The following is an 11714-nucleotide window of genomic DNA, read 5'->3' as shown; positions in this document are numbered from 1 at the left end:
TCCGTCATAGCTCAGACAGGTGTGCCTGTGATGTATGTCCCACTTTCATTCACCTCCCCATGTCCACTGTCCCCAGGCTAACCCAAGCCCTTCTTATCTTTTATTTACATCTCCTGTCCTTTAATGGATTCTTCTACAGTTCATTTCCTCTGCCTGCAGCAAGTCTCATCCACTGTTACCAGATAAATCTTACTAATGCAGGAGCCCCCTGGTGTGTCATGGCCCTACTCAGGTGCCTTTAAAGACTCCTCAAGTGTACAGAATGAAGAAAACATTCTAGCCTGCATTGTGAGGCCCTGTGGCTTTGGCCTCCTTTTTCTGGTTTCCTTGGGGGCATATTCAGTATTCCGTGTTTTAGTGAGATGGTTCTTAGCTCAAGCTTTCTTTGCCTTGAAGTGCTCTTGTACTAGCTCCAAGCTGTTAGCCCTCATTTAAGGCCTCAAATGTGGCCATGTGCCAAGTCCTTCTCCGAAATCCTCCAAATGGAATGAATATCTCTTTGGGACTCCCATAGTATTTGATCTCTGTAGTATTGATTGCTGTTTCACTCCCTGCCTTCTTGTTATAGTCATTCATTCATTCAAAAAGTAGAAAATACCCTGGTGGGAAACCATTACTTTCACTTTGCAATCGAGAGTCGTTAAGTTGCTTGATCTGTATGATAAAATGTGCCTTCCTGCCAAATCAGAGTGAGACAAACTCTGAAGTCCATAATCGGACTGCTCTTCGTTCTGTAGTCTCCAGAAGACATTGATATTTCATTGTTACTCTTTCTTCTACTCCTGGGTCAGTCTTTTATCACAGTCTTTTCATGTGTTTGTTCTTCCTCCCCATTTCCCCCTGCCCCATTCTATCTTCAGATGGAGTGTAAAGGAGTCTTGGTACTTACCCTTCCCTGGGTTCATGCTAATGGAGTTTGGACAGGCAATACTTCAAAGCCTACACTTGCTAACACCACATGTCATCACCAAACACTTCTGAGAACATGACACAGCTCAGAGCTATCCCCAAGCGTTGTTTTTAACATTGACTTTGATCCTTGGCAGGCATCAGCTAACACTCCTAATCTTGCCATAACAGGAAAGATGCGAGAGTGCTTGTGATTCTCTTTAAGCTATAATGTTGCATCATATTCTGGTCATTGAAGACTAACGCTCTGCACGGATTTCCAGGTTACTCCCCCCAAAGGCAGTTAAGCTTGAAGTAGAGCTAAATCTGAATGTATCTCTCACAGGGCAGCGTTTGCAACTGTTACTGTGACTCATATCAGCATTGTAGATGGACTAAATACATGAATATGTTCACTAGAATTGACACTTTTTTCTTATGGTGACATAACGTCTTAAAATAAAATTTTATCAGCTTTCATTTTTGTTATTTAGGGGTTCTGTTGCACTTGCCTCTGAAGAGTCACATGGTTACTCAGCTGTAAATAATTACTTCCTTAAAGTGAAGAGTGCAGCACTTTATTAAAACGCTGGATATAGACCCACTGTTGACCACACAGACAATAGTGTGTAATACATAATCTTGACCCTTCCATGTCATTGGGCCTGCTCTTTGCAAGTGTTCGTTCAACAGCAATGCTTGTGTTGATTTTTCTTCCGACAAGGCTATTTTTTAATACTGACATCAGCATACATTATATATTTGTTCTTCTCTTTGTAGAAAAATTAAAAACATGAAGTAAATTAAAATATACAGGTATCCCCTAGTTGACAGTAGTTCATCTGTAATACTGGGGCTTTACAACAGTGTAAAAGCAATGTGTGTTTGTCCCTGAAGTAGAGATTTTCATTTGGTCCCCCCAGTATGATGTGCAGTCTGACATTTTGGAGATGCTAGGCAGCAGCGAGGACCAGAAGACCCGAGCAGCCACATAAGCAACTGGAGAAGCACCTGGAGTCACATGGAAAAAGTGAACTCAGTTGAGAAGTTGCCCCCATCAGATTGACCTGGGAGGCAGCTTCTTGATGAATGGTTGTGGTAGAGGATCTGGCTGCTTTGGGCAGAGCCTCCCTTGAGCAGGTAGTCTTGGGTTATATAAGAAAGCAAACTTCGCAAACAAAGGGGAGCAAGACAGCAGGCAGGATTCCTCCATGAGTTCTGCTTCAGTTTCTGCCTCCTGGATTCTATCTTGGCTTCCCTTGGTGATGGACTATACCTTGTGAGCTGACATGAACTCTTTCCTCTACAGTTGTTTGTGGTCACTGTTTGATCACAGTAAAGAAGTAAATGAAGACAGCCGCCCTCGCTTGTGGGACACCATGCTGCCAAGGGAGGATGTGTAGTCTACTGGGTGTATTCATGGAGTTTTGATTCATACTTTTAACTTTAGATAGCTTTATAGAGAGGTGGGAAAGCATCTTTGTTAGCATTTTGTCTAAGCTCCACCCCACAGTTACCTAGCAACAGCCAGGTATGCCTGACTCACTATAAAAGGGGCTGCTTGCCCCCCTTTTCTCACTTTGCTCTTGACTTCTTGCTCCCACTCTCCCCCATTCCCTTTCCCTCTCTCTCCCCATTTTCTTTCCCCCTCTCTCTCCATTTCCTTCCCCTCTCTTTCCATGTGCTCATGGCTGGCCTCTACTTCTCTATTCTCTCTCTCTCTTTCCCCCTTTCTCTCTCTCTCCCCCTACCTCTACTACCCTCTTGAATCCCCTCCCCATGGGGAGAGTTGCCTCAGCCTGAACCTGACTACACCTCCATAGGACATATCCCCCTCTCTTTATCTTTCTATAAACACAGCAATTTTCACCAGCAAAATGATGTTAGAACTGTTTTCATTTTATCATACAGCATGATTTTTATTTCTACCTAACTGTATTTTGACCCAAGAATCACATAGTCATAAATCCATACAGACAGTGCTCCGGCCTGTTTGTATGGTTTCTCTGTCCATCAAACCCAATGGTGCCGTACAGAATATGGAAGCATGTAACATTTACCTTGTCTCTTCAGAGAATGCCTCAAAACCACTCTGTTTTCTCGATTTTGAGCATTTCTAAACAGGCAAGATAATTCTTCTATAAGCACTTGAGTTAAAAGGGCTTCAACCGACACCTTCACAGTGTTAATCAACGTTAATTGATATTCAAACACATACCTCCATAAGCACTAGCTAACCTACAAAATATGATTTATGTCAATAAAGAGATTATAATTAAGTTGGAAACAATTCGGCTGATTAGGCGGTAATGGATCTCAGAACTGCTCTGTAGTCACTGTGGCCTGTTATAGTCCCCAACTGATGAAGCCAGGAACAGAAAGTAATTCTGAGAAAAAAGATGACTCTGTGAAAACGTGAAATGTTTTTTTTTTTCCAATGTTGGGCACCATTCGAGCCAACAGTAAATGGTGAAAATAAAGCATGCCAATCATGGGGCTGGGGAGACGGCTCAGTAGGTATGGTGCTTACTGTGTAAACATGAGAGCCTGAGAGGTCACCTTGACAATCTACTGCATAACCAGCTGCTGCAGACTGGCTTGGGTCCTACAACAGCCAAGCTGAGACGATTAGGTTTTAGTTCTAGAAACTGAGAGCCCAGAATCATATGTCAAGTCTTTCAGATTTGGGGCCTGAGTTAGAAGGTTGTATACATACTGGAACTGCAGAAGGATGAAACACACACACTTACGCTCACACACACTCACACAAGTCTATAAAACACAAAGCCATAAGCACATGTGCAAACCCCCTCCCCTACACATGCACGTGTATGCACACACACAGACACACACACACACTTACATCTAGACTCTTCATCCTTTCATGTACAGCTTCTTTCACTGACCATAATGATCCCAGTGCTATCAATTTCAATTTCATCATCCTATGACTGAATACAATTCCATTATGAAGGATGCGAAAGAAGGAAGAGGACTGTGAGAAGGAAGAAAGAAATCCTAGCAGAAGAGAGAGGAAGAGAATGGAGTGGAATGTGTGAAATGTAAAGTGGGACCCCTAGATAGAAGGGCAAAAAGAAACCTTGAAGGCAAGAGAGATGAGCAGGAATGGGCAGTGGGGGAGGGGCAGATAAAGACAAACCACAGTGACAAATGTGAATGAAAACACCATAATGAAACCTGCTTTCATTTCACACTTGTGAACCAGGCTAGCCTGGAACTCACTATGTAGCCCTAACTGGCCTTGTGATTATGGCAATCCTCCTGGCTCAGACTCCTACGACCTGGGATTCTGGGTGTTCACTATGGTGCTGGACTTGAACTGCCATTATTTTGTTAACTAACTCAATTATTCTAAGGAGCTGGCCTGATGGATTTCCCCAGAGAGAATGAGGCAGAAAGCAGTATTCGATGTCTGGCTCCTGGGAAGTCCTCTATTTGCCTCCCACGGATTTCTTGTGCCCTTTGCCACCACCTCACTTTTCACTGTCTCCCTCATTATTACCAGTCTCCGCCATCTTTTCTGCTTTGGCCTCTGCTTCTCGTAGATGCCTCTTGTCTACTATGATTTCCTTTTTCTTCTCTTCTCTTTCCTTTATGATATATCGTCATTGTGACCAACAAGGCTTAAGCACTTGACCAGTTCATCAATGAATTAGTCAACCACACTATGGTGGCAGGAATTCTCTCACCTTTTGATACTTGCACATTTTAATCATTCTATAATGTTAGAGTGTTTTTATTTCATTTGTATTGAGGATTATTCTAAACCATTAAATGACCAGATATATAAATGAGCAGCTCTTTAAAAATAGGTATTGTTGGTAAAAGGACCAACATGTTTACACAGCAAGCCCTTGTACCCTTTCATCTATCTTTTCAACCCTATGCTCACTTTTAATTGGTCTTTGTGTAAGTGAATGGCACAGCCATGATGTTCTCTGGTACACTGGCCACTTAGCTACAAATATTTCTTTGTTCTTGTCTGTTTATGTTTGTCTATTTGTTTTTTTGGTCTAACTACCTAGGAAAGCTATGTTTGAAGGGCATCCATTTCTACCACTGGGTAGGTTAAGAAAGATGCAGGGGATGGACCAGTTTAAGACCCTAGGAATCCATGAAGACAATAGGAAAGGCATTCAATGGATTCCCTTGTTAGCGTTCGCCTTTAGTCTTCTACTGAGAAGGTTCGTGTTGAATGTGTCCAGTGTACCAGGACATGAGTAAAGCTTTGAGCAGACAGAAACGAACAAAGCAGACATTTCTGCTCCTGTGGGGCTTTTATGCTGACAGAGGCAGAGAGAAAAGGAGCAAGTGGAGGAATGTAGGCTCTGGACAAATGGTGTGGTTAAAATCTGATAGCCCTCAGGGTCTAGTGTTTCCAGTAGTCAGAGTAGATCTTTCTTGATATATTGATGTGAGTGTGTGTATTGTAGGGGTACATGCATGTGTGTGGACAATGCCAAGTGGAGGCCAGAGGACATCTGCTGCCTTCCTCTATTGTCCTCTGCTCTATTATTTTTAAGTGTATACATTTTATCCATCCATTCATTGTGTGTGCCCACATACATGTGTGCCACAGCATGCATGTGCATGTCTAAGGGCAACTTGGATGAATCCCTTCTGTCCTTCCACTATATGTGTCCTAAGGATGGAATTTAGGTCATTAGACTTGGTGGCAAGCACCTTTCTTTGCCTGCTGGGCCATCTCGCCTGCTGGCTAGCCTATCCTTTTACGACAGGGTCTCTTATTGAACGGCAGCTTGACATTTTGGCCAGTAAGTTCCCAGGATCTGTCCATCTCTACCCATCAATGATGTAAGTATAAGCACATGAGCCATAGATAATTTTTTGTGGATTCTGGAAATTCGATCTCATGTCTACAAGCTTGCACAGCAAGCCCTCATACCTGTTGAGCCATCTTCCCAGCCCTATGCTAACTTTTAATTGGGTTCTGTGTAACAATGATACAGCCATGGTGTTTTCTGATACACTGACTGCTCAGCTGCTAACATTCCTTTGTTCTTGCTTTGTTAACTTTTGTTCATTTATTTGTTTGATTTTTTGAGATAGAGTCTTTCTATTTAGCCCAGGTTGACCTTGAATTCATGTAATCCCCCTGCCTCAGCATTGGGACTACTAGTGTTACAAGTATATGTACATCAACATGCTCACCCCACAGTGCTTCTGGATTACAGTAAGCACGACAACTCTGCATGTCATATCGGTCTCAGCCATGGCATGTTCTGTGCCCTGGGTTATAAAGAAATAATTTATCTCCTTCAAGATAGTATGCTCACATTTTAGCCTCTTAACTGAGAATGGGACTCACCTGGAAATAATGTGTCTGAAGAAATGATCCAGTTAAAGGGAGGGAGCACATGCTAGATGGGGACTGTAACCTCAGTGACTGGTGTGTTTATGGGAGAAAGAAAGGGAATCTCAGACATGGAGACACAGAAGATGCACACGGAGGCCATGTGAGGAAAGAGGCTGCATTTAGAGGTAGACAGTCACGAGTGAAGGAATGTGGAGGGGGCTGCCACCACCTAAACTAGAAGAGGAGGAGTTCTGGCTTCCCCAGAGCAGGGGGAACACCGTGCACTGACACTTTGGTTTACAAATCTCAAGCCTAGGGTTGGGGATTTAGCTCAGTGGTAGAGTGCTTGCCTAGCAAGTGCAAGGCCCTGGGTTCGGTCCCCAGCTCCGAAAAAAAAAAAAAAAAAAAAAGGAAAAATCTGCAGCCTACAGAACTGGGGGAGAATGCTTGTCTATTCGAGATTACTTGATTACTCTCTTTTCTGTTGTGGCAGCCCCAAGAGACTGGCAGGGCTTTGGGCCAGGAATTAGGCTAAATGGGTTATGAAGGGGTTTGGAAACCTTTACAAATAAGAGAACACTCACCACCACCACAACAGCAGCAACTCATTTGTCAAAAACAAATTGTTAAGGACACATGAAAGCATAACTGTTGACATGGGGACCTTTGGAAAACTGAAGGTCACTGTTCCTAGGTGTCCAAGGAACAGTTGCTGTAGCCACACGGTAACTTCCTCTCTGTCTCCCATCCCTACATCCAAAACACATGTCCTGTCAATGACATAGAAGCAGAAGACCACCATTTCTTCACTACATTCTATTCTTATGGAGCTGGCAAGATGGCTCAGCAGTTAGGAGTACTTGTTCTGTGTTCTTCTGGCAGAGGATAGGAATTTGTGTTCTATGTGGCAGCCCACAACTATTTGAACCTCCTGTTATAGGAAATTTGATATCCTATTCAGGCATCTATGGGTAGCCGCACACATGTGGTGCATATATATACATGCACTACACACATTGAATGAATAAATTTGGTTCTTATAATAATTGGCCATGGAGGCAGATGATGGTCCTTCTTGACTAGAATCACTGTAGTTCAATAAGTGTTGCTTCAAAAATGATACTCCATTTCTGGGCATAGAGCTAGAGCTCTTTGGAACAATGGGCCCTCCTCTGTATCACCAAAGAGAACAACTTTTATATCCTTGTGACAATCCAGTGAACAATGATTGGAGAAACAATGAATAAGGTAGAAGGAGATGCAGGTGACACGGTTAAAGTTTTCCGTGTATTGTGGGAGATTAACGACAATGTCTAAATCAGTAATGTCACTTCTGTCTTAGTCAGGGTTTCATTATTGTGAGCAGACACCATGACCAAGGCAATTTTTATAAAGAACAATTTTTAATTGGGGTGGCTTACAGTTTCAGAGGTTCAGTCTATTATCATCACAGCAGGAAGCCTGGCAGCATCCAGGGAAACAGCATCTCGATCTGATAAGGCAGGCAGAAAGAGACTTGCTTCCGTAGGCAGCCAAGAGGGCATTCTTCCCCACTGGATAGAGCTTGAGCGTGGGACCTCAAAGCCCATGCCCACAGTGATGCACTTCCTCCAACAAAGCCACACCTCCTACTAGTGCCACTTCCCATGGGCCAAGCACATTCAAGCCACCACAGTTGCCTCATTATTTGTTGCTCTTGTGTTTGAGTTTCTAGCTTCTGTTCTCAGCTAAAGCTAGGCACAGGAAGCTGTAGATGACTTGATAAAAGGGTTCATTCACTGGGAAGAGATAAACAGAATCTAAGCCTTATCTGAAGTGAGCCTCCAAGTGATCATGTGATCGGTATTTCAAGGGCCAAAGTTCATTTCTGAAGCAGATATTATATTTAGTGGGTTTGCTTGTAACCATCATTAGGGTTAGAACAATAACCCTTCAGCTACCCTGATGGATCACAGCAAAGACTCTTTTAGAAGATTTTAGACTCTGATACACTGGATCAGTGGGGTAGCCTACACTGGAGAACTGGGGTAGCCTACACTGGAGAACTGGGGTAGCCTACACTGGAGAACTGGGGTAGCCTACACTGGAGAACTGGGGTAGCCTACACTGGAGAACTGGGGTAGCCCTACAGAGGCTGCTGGCCAGAGCTGAGTACTTTGTGACATGTTTCTGAGGAAGAATGTTCTAGACTTATTCAATGGTGTCATAGAAGTGAGTTATTAGTTTATTTGTCTAACATAATTTTATTAAGTTACTAACTTGTGGGAATTTCTATGCTAGGTTCTGAGGTAACTTGAATCTGTCCCCCTCTCCAGAGAGGAGCCCTCTAGCGAGAAGAATCTTGGAAATCCTCTCCCAGCACCTTATCCTCCCATGACATGAAGAAGTTAATGTACCCTTTTCAGCATCTGTCGAGGTCCCAGGACAAGACGGATGGTACAAAGAAGAGAACTCAATCAGTGCTGGGCATTTATAGCACTGAGTAGGTCATTCTATAATCCTCCCTTCCCTTTCCCCTCTATGGCCTATGGACGTGAATGGCAATTTAAGTGGGCCATAAAACACTGCTGGAAAACTCCTCCATGTACAGAGAAGCAGCAAAGCACTGAGACGAATGGATGCAGGAGCTGTCAGAGCTCAGGAGAGATAGTGTCTAATATTTATGGGCCTGTTAAACTCCCATGTGCTCAGGACCTATGAATCTGGAGATGTGTCACCTAGTCATCAACTTGGGACTCTCTACCTGCATTTGTTAAAGTCATGTTCTCTTCCAAGCGTGGCTGGTGGGACAGAGCCAGATAGTTCTATCTGGGCAACATTGTTAGAACTACGATTCCCACCTGAAATGATGTCTTTCATCACTAAAGATGAAGAGTTGTTCCCTTTCCATTCTCTCCCTTCCTCCTTCTATACCTACCTACCTACCTACCTTCCTACTTTTCTTTCTCCTTCCTTCCTTCCCCCTCTAAAGATTTATTTTTAAAATATTTCTTGATTCTTTGAGAATTACACATACTGCATTTTGATCATATTCACCTCCTCTCCCAGCCCCTCCCAAGGCCACTCCCCCATTCCAGAGCCACCCAAGTTTTCTTTTTGTAACTCATCAAGACCCATTAGTGCTGCACATATATGCTTGGCCACCTGCTTTAGCTACGTTTTTAGTGCTCTGCTAAGATTCTATGACTAAGGCAACTCATGAAGAAAGCATTTAACTTGGGGTGATAGTTCCAGAGGCTAGAATTCCAGAAGTTACAGAGTCTGTGATCACCATGGCAGGGAGCATGACGGCAGGCAGGCAGGAATGGCATTCGGATCAATAGCAGATGTGGAGAGAGAGAGAGAGAGAGAGAGAGAGAGAGAGAGAGAGAGAGAGAGAGAGCGCACTCTAATTGAGAATGGCTTGGGTTTTTAAAACCACAAAACCCACTCCCAATGACTTACTTCATCCAAAACAACCACACCTCCTAGTCCTTTCCAAATAGTTCTATCTTTTAGGGGCCAAGTATTCAAATATATTAGTCTATGGGAACCATTCTCATTCAAACCACTATACCCTCTCCTGGAGCATTATTGACCAATCAGGGTTTAAATAGCTGTCGATTACCAATAGTTCCTCAGCTCAGTGTGGGCTTCATGCTTACCTCCCCATTTCATGATGGTGTTCTGACTGCCTTGAACTTGCAAAGGTCTTCTGCATATGGTCACAAGTGCTGGAAGTTTGTGTCTGGAAAATACTTTCCTTGTAGTCTCATCCATTGCCTCTGTTTCTTACAATCATTCTGAACCTCTCTTCCTCAGTGATCCCTGAGGGAAGAAGGAGCTGTGGTACAGATATCCCTTCTATGGCTGAATTCTCTGAAGTCCCTTCTCTGAACGGTGACCAGGTATGAATCTCTGTTAATCAACATCTACTACAAAAGAAGCTTCTCCTAACCTCTGATGAGGTGTCAAGGGTCTGTCTGCCTACCCACAGGCCTTTAGTCCTGATAATTGTGACATAGATCGGTTCGATTCCTTGGACTGAGCCTTAAATCAAAGCAGAACATAGTTGCCTACTCTCATGATGTTTGTACCACTACTGTATGAGCGGTCATACTTTGCCAGCCAGGTCATTACTGTAGCACTATTTTTTAATTTGAGAGAGAGAGAGGGGGGTGGTGGTGGTGTGGTGTGTGTGTATGTGGGCACACACACACATACATGTTCACTGAGACCAAAAGATGTTGTGGGATCCCTGGAGCTGGTGTTACAGCTATTTGTGAAATGCCTGATATGGGAGCTTGAATTCCAACTCTGACCCCTCATAGAGCAACCACTGGGCCACCTCTCTAGCCCCCATTCTCACCTTTTTAAATGTATCTTACATTTACTGAGTGCCTAAGTATACCCCCACAGATATTAAAATCTTACACATCACAGGATCCCAACATGAACTTATAGACAAACAGCCACAGAAGAGGGTTTTCTCTACCAAAGTGTTGCTAAATTCAATTGGAAAAAGCAAAATAAGAGCCTATTTTCAGACCACATTCTGGACTCACCCATTGGCTGGCAGCTCTTTGGCCTTTGGCTGGATGTCAGTCTCTGAGTGTGTGAGGTTCCCTTCACTTTTCTCATCTACACAATTGGGTTGTGAATGGCTGTTTTAGGTATCTGTTTCACAATAGCTCAGTTTTTTCTCTATGCCAGTAGCTGTGCTACCCACCAGGCAGTGGATCAAGCACCCTCTGCTGCTTGTACATCAGTGGTCAGTGTTTGATGAGGCGGTGGGTTCTACAAGTGAAATTTAAATGTGAAGAAAATTGTGAAAGAAAAGCATGATCAGCTTGAGGCAGAAGGACTAGCAAGCAGGCCCCCTCCCCCACATTTATTCTGAAGAGTCTGGGAAGCCCCTGAGGAAACACTGTTTGATCTGGGGCAAGACACCCTCACAAGCAATTATTCAATACCGAGAAGAAGCTTCCAGAGAACTTGAACAAAAAGAGCAGGAAGCTGGGAGTAGAGGAGGACAACATATACTATTGAAAGCTTCATGGTCCTGGGAAATTAGCAAGGAAACTTCATTCACCGAGGTCCATGAGGACCTGTGTAGAGTCATTATGCAGACCCCATGAGAGGTTACCTCCCATGCATACACAACCTCTAACCCACCATGGTGAGACATTATGAAGTTCATTTCTGAGACACAGGGACAACTGAAGCCTAGTAATAATTGCAGTAGGAATAAACTCTGGCCCACACCGCTCTTTGATACTCTGGCCTCTAGAGGGACCACAGATAGTGTAAGTCTGTGCGTCAGATGTCTTGCTGTATTAAAACTACTTTTCTCTTTGGTTACCCACTGACCAGGACTTTAGTTGAGACACAGTCTCTCAGCTCTCCTCATCGAAGGGGTATCCTCAGGCTAGGGTTGCTTTCTGCCCTCCATCTTTGAGAGTGTAGCCTCTGAGGCCAGTCTGACAGCGCCGTGCTGTGATCCCTCTGG

General features: G+C 43.7%; 1 long non-coding RNA gene across 2 annotated transcripts in view; it reads right to left on the bottom strand.

Moving 5' to 3' along the window:
- LOC148001856 (uncharacterized) overlaps positions 1–11714 on the bottom strand; it is a 93883-nt gene that overhangs the window by 12713 nt on the left and 69456 nt on the right. Inside the window, exons 4-5 of one of the 2 annotated variants that reach the window (XR_015635750.1) lie at positions 10771–11002; positions 9871–10033 (exon numbers count right to left, since the gene is read on the bottom strand). The exons of the other annotated variant lie outside the window; for it this stretch is intronic. This is a non-coding gene — a long non-coding RNA (uncharacterized LOC148001856). The remainder of the gene's footprint in view (positions 1–9870; positions 10034–10770; positions 11003–11714) is intronic. 2 annotated transcript variants of the gene reach the window in all.

This window comes from Rattus norvegicus, chromosome 13 (assembly GCF_021556685.1).
Source record: "Rattus norvegicus strain SHRSP/BbbUtx chromosome 13, alternate assembly SHRSP_T2T, whole genome shotgun sequence".
In the NCBI taxonomy this organism is placed as follows: Eukaryota; Metazoa; Chordata; class Mammalia; order Rodentia; family Muridae; genus Rattus; species Rattus norvegicus.
The sequence above is the reverse complement of the archived record's forward strand: the minus strand, read 5'-3'. Positions and strand labels throughout refer to the sequence as shown.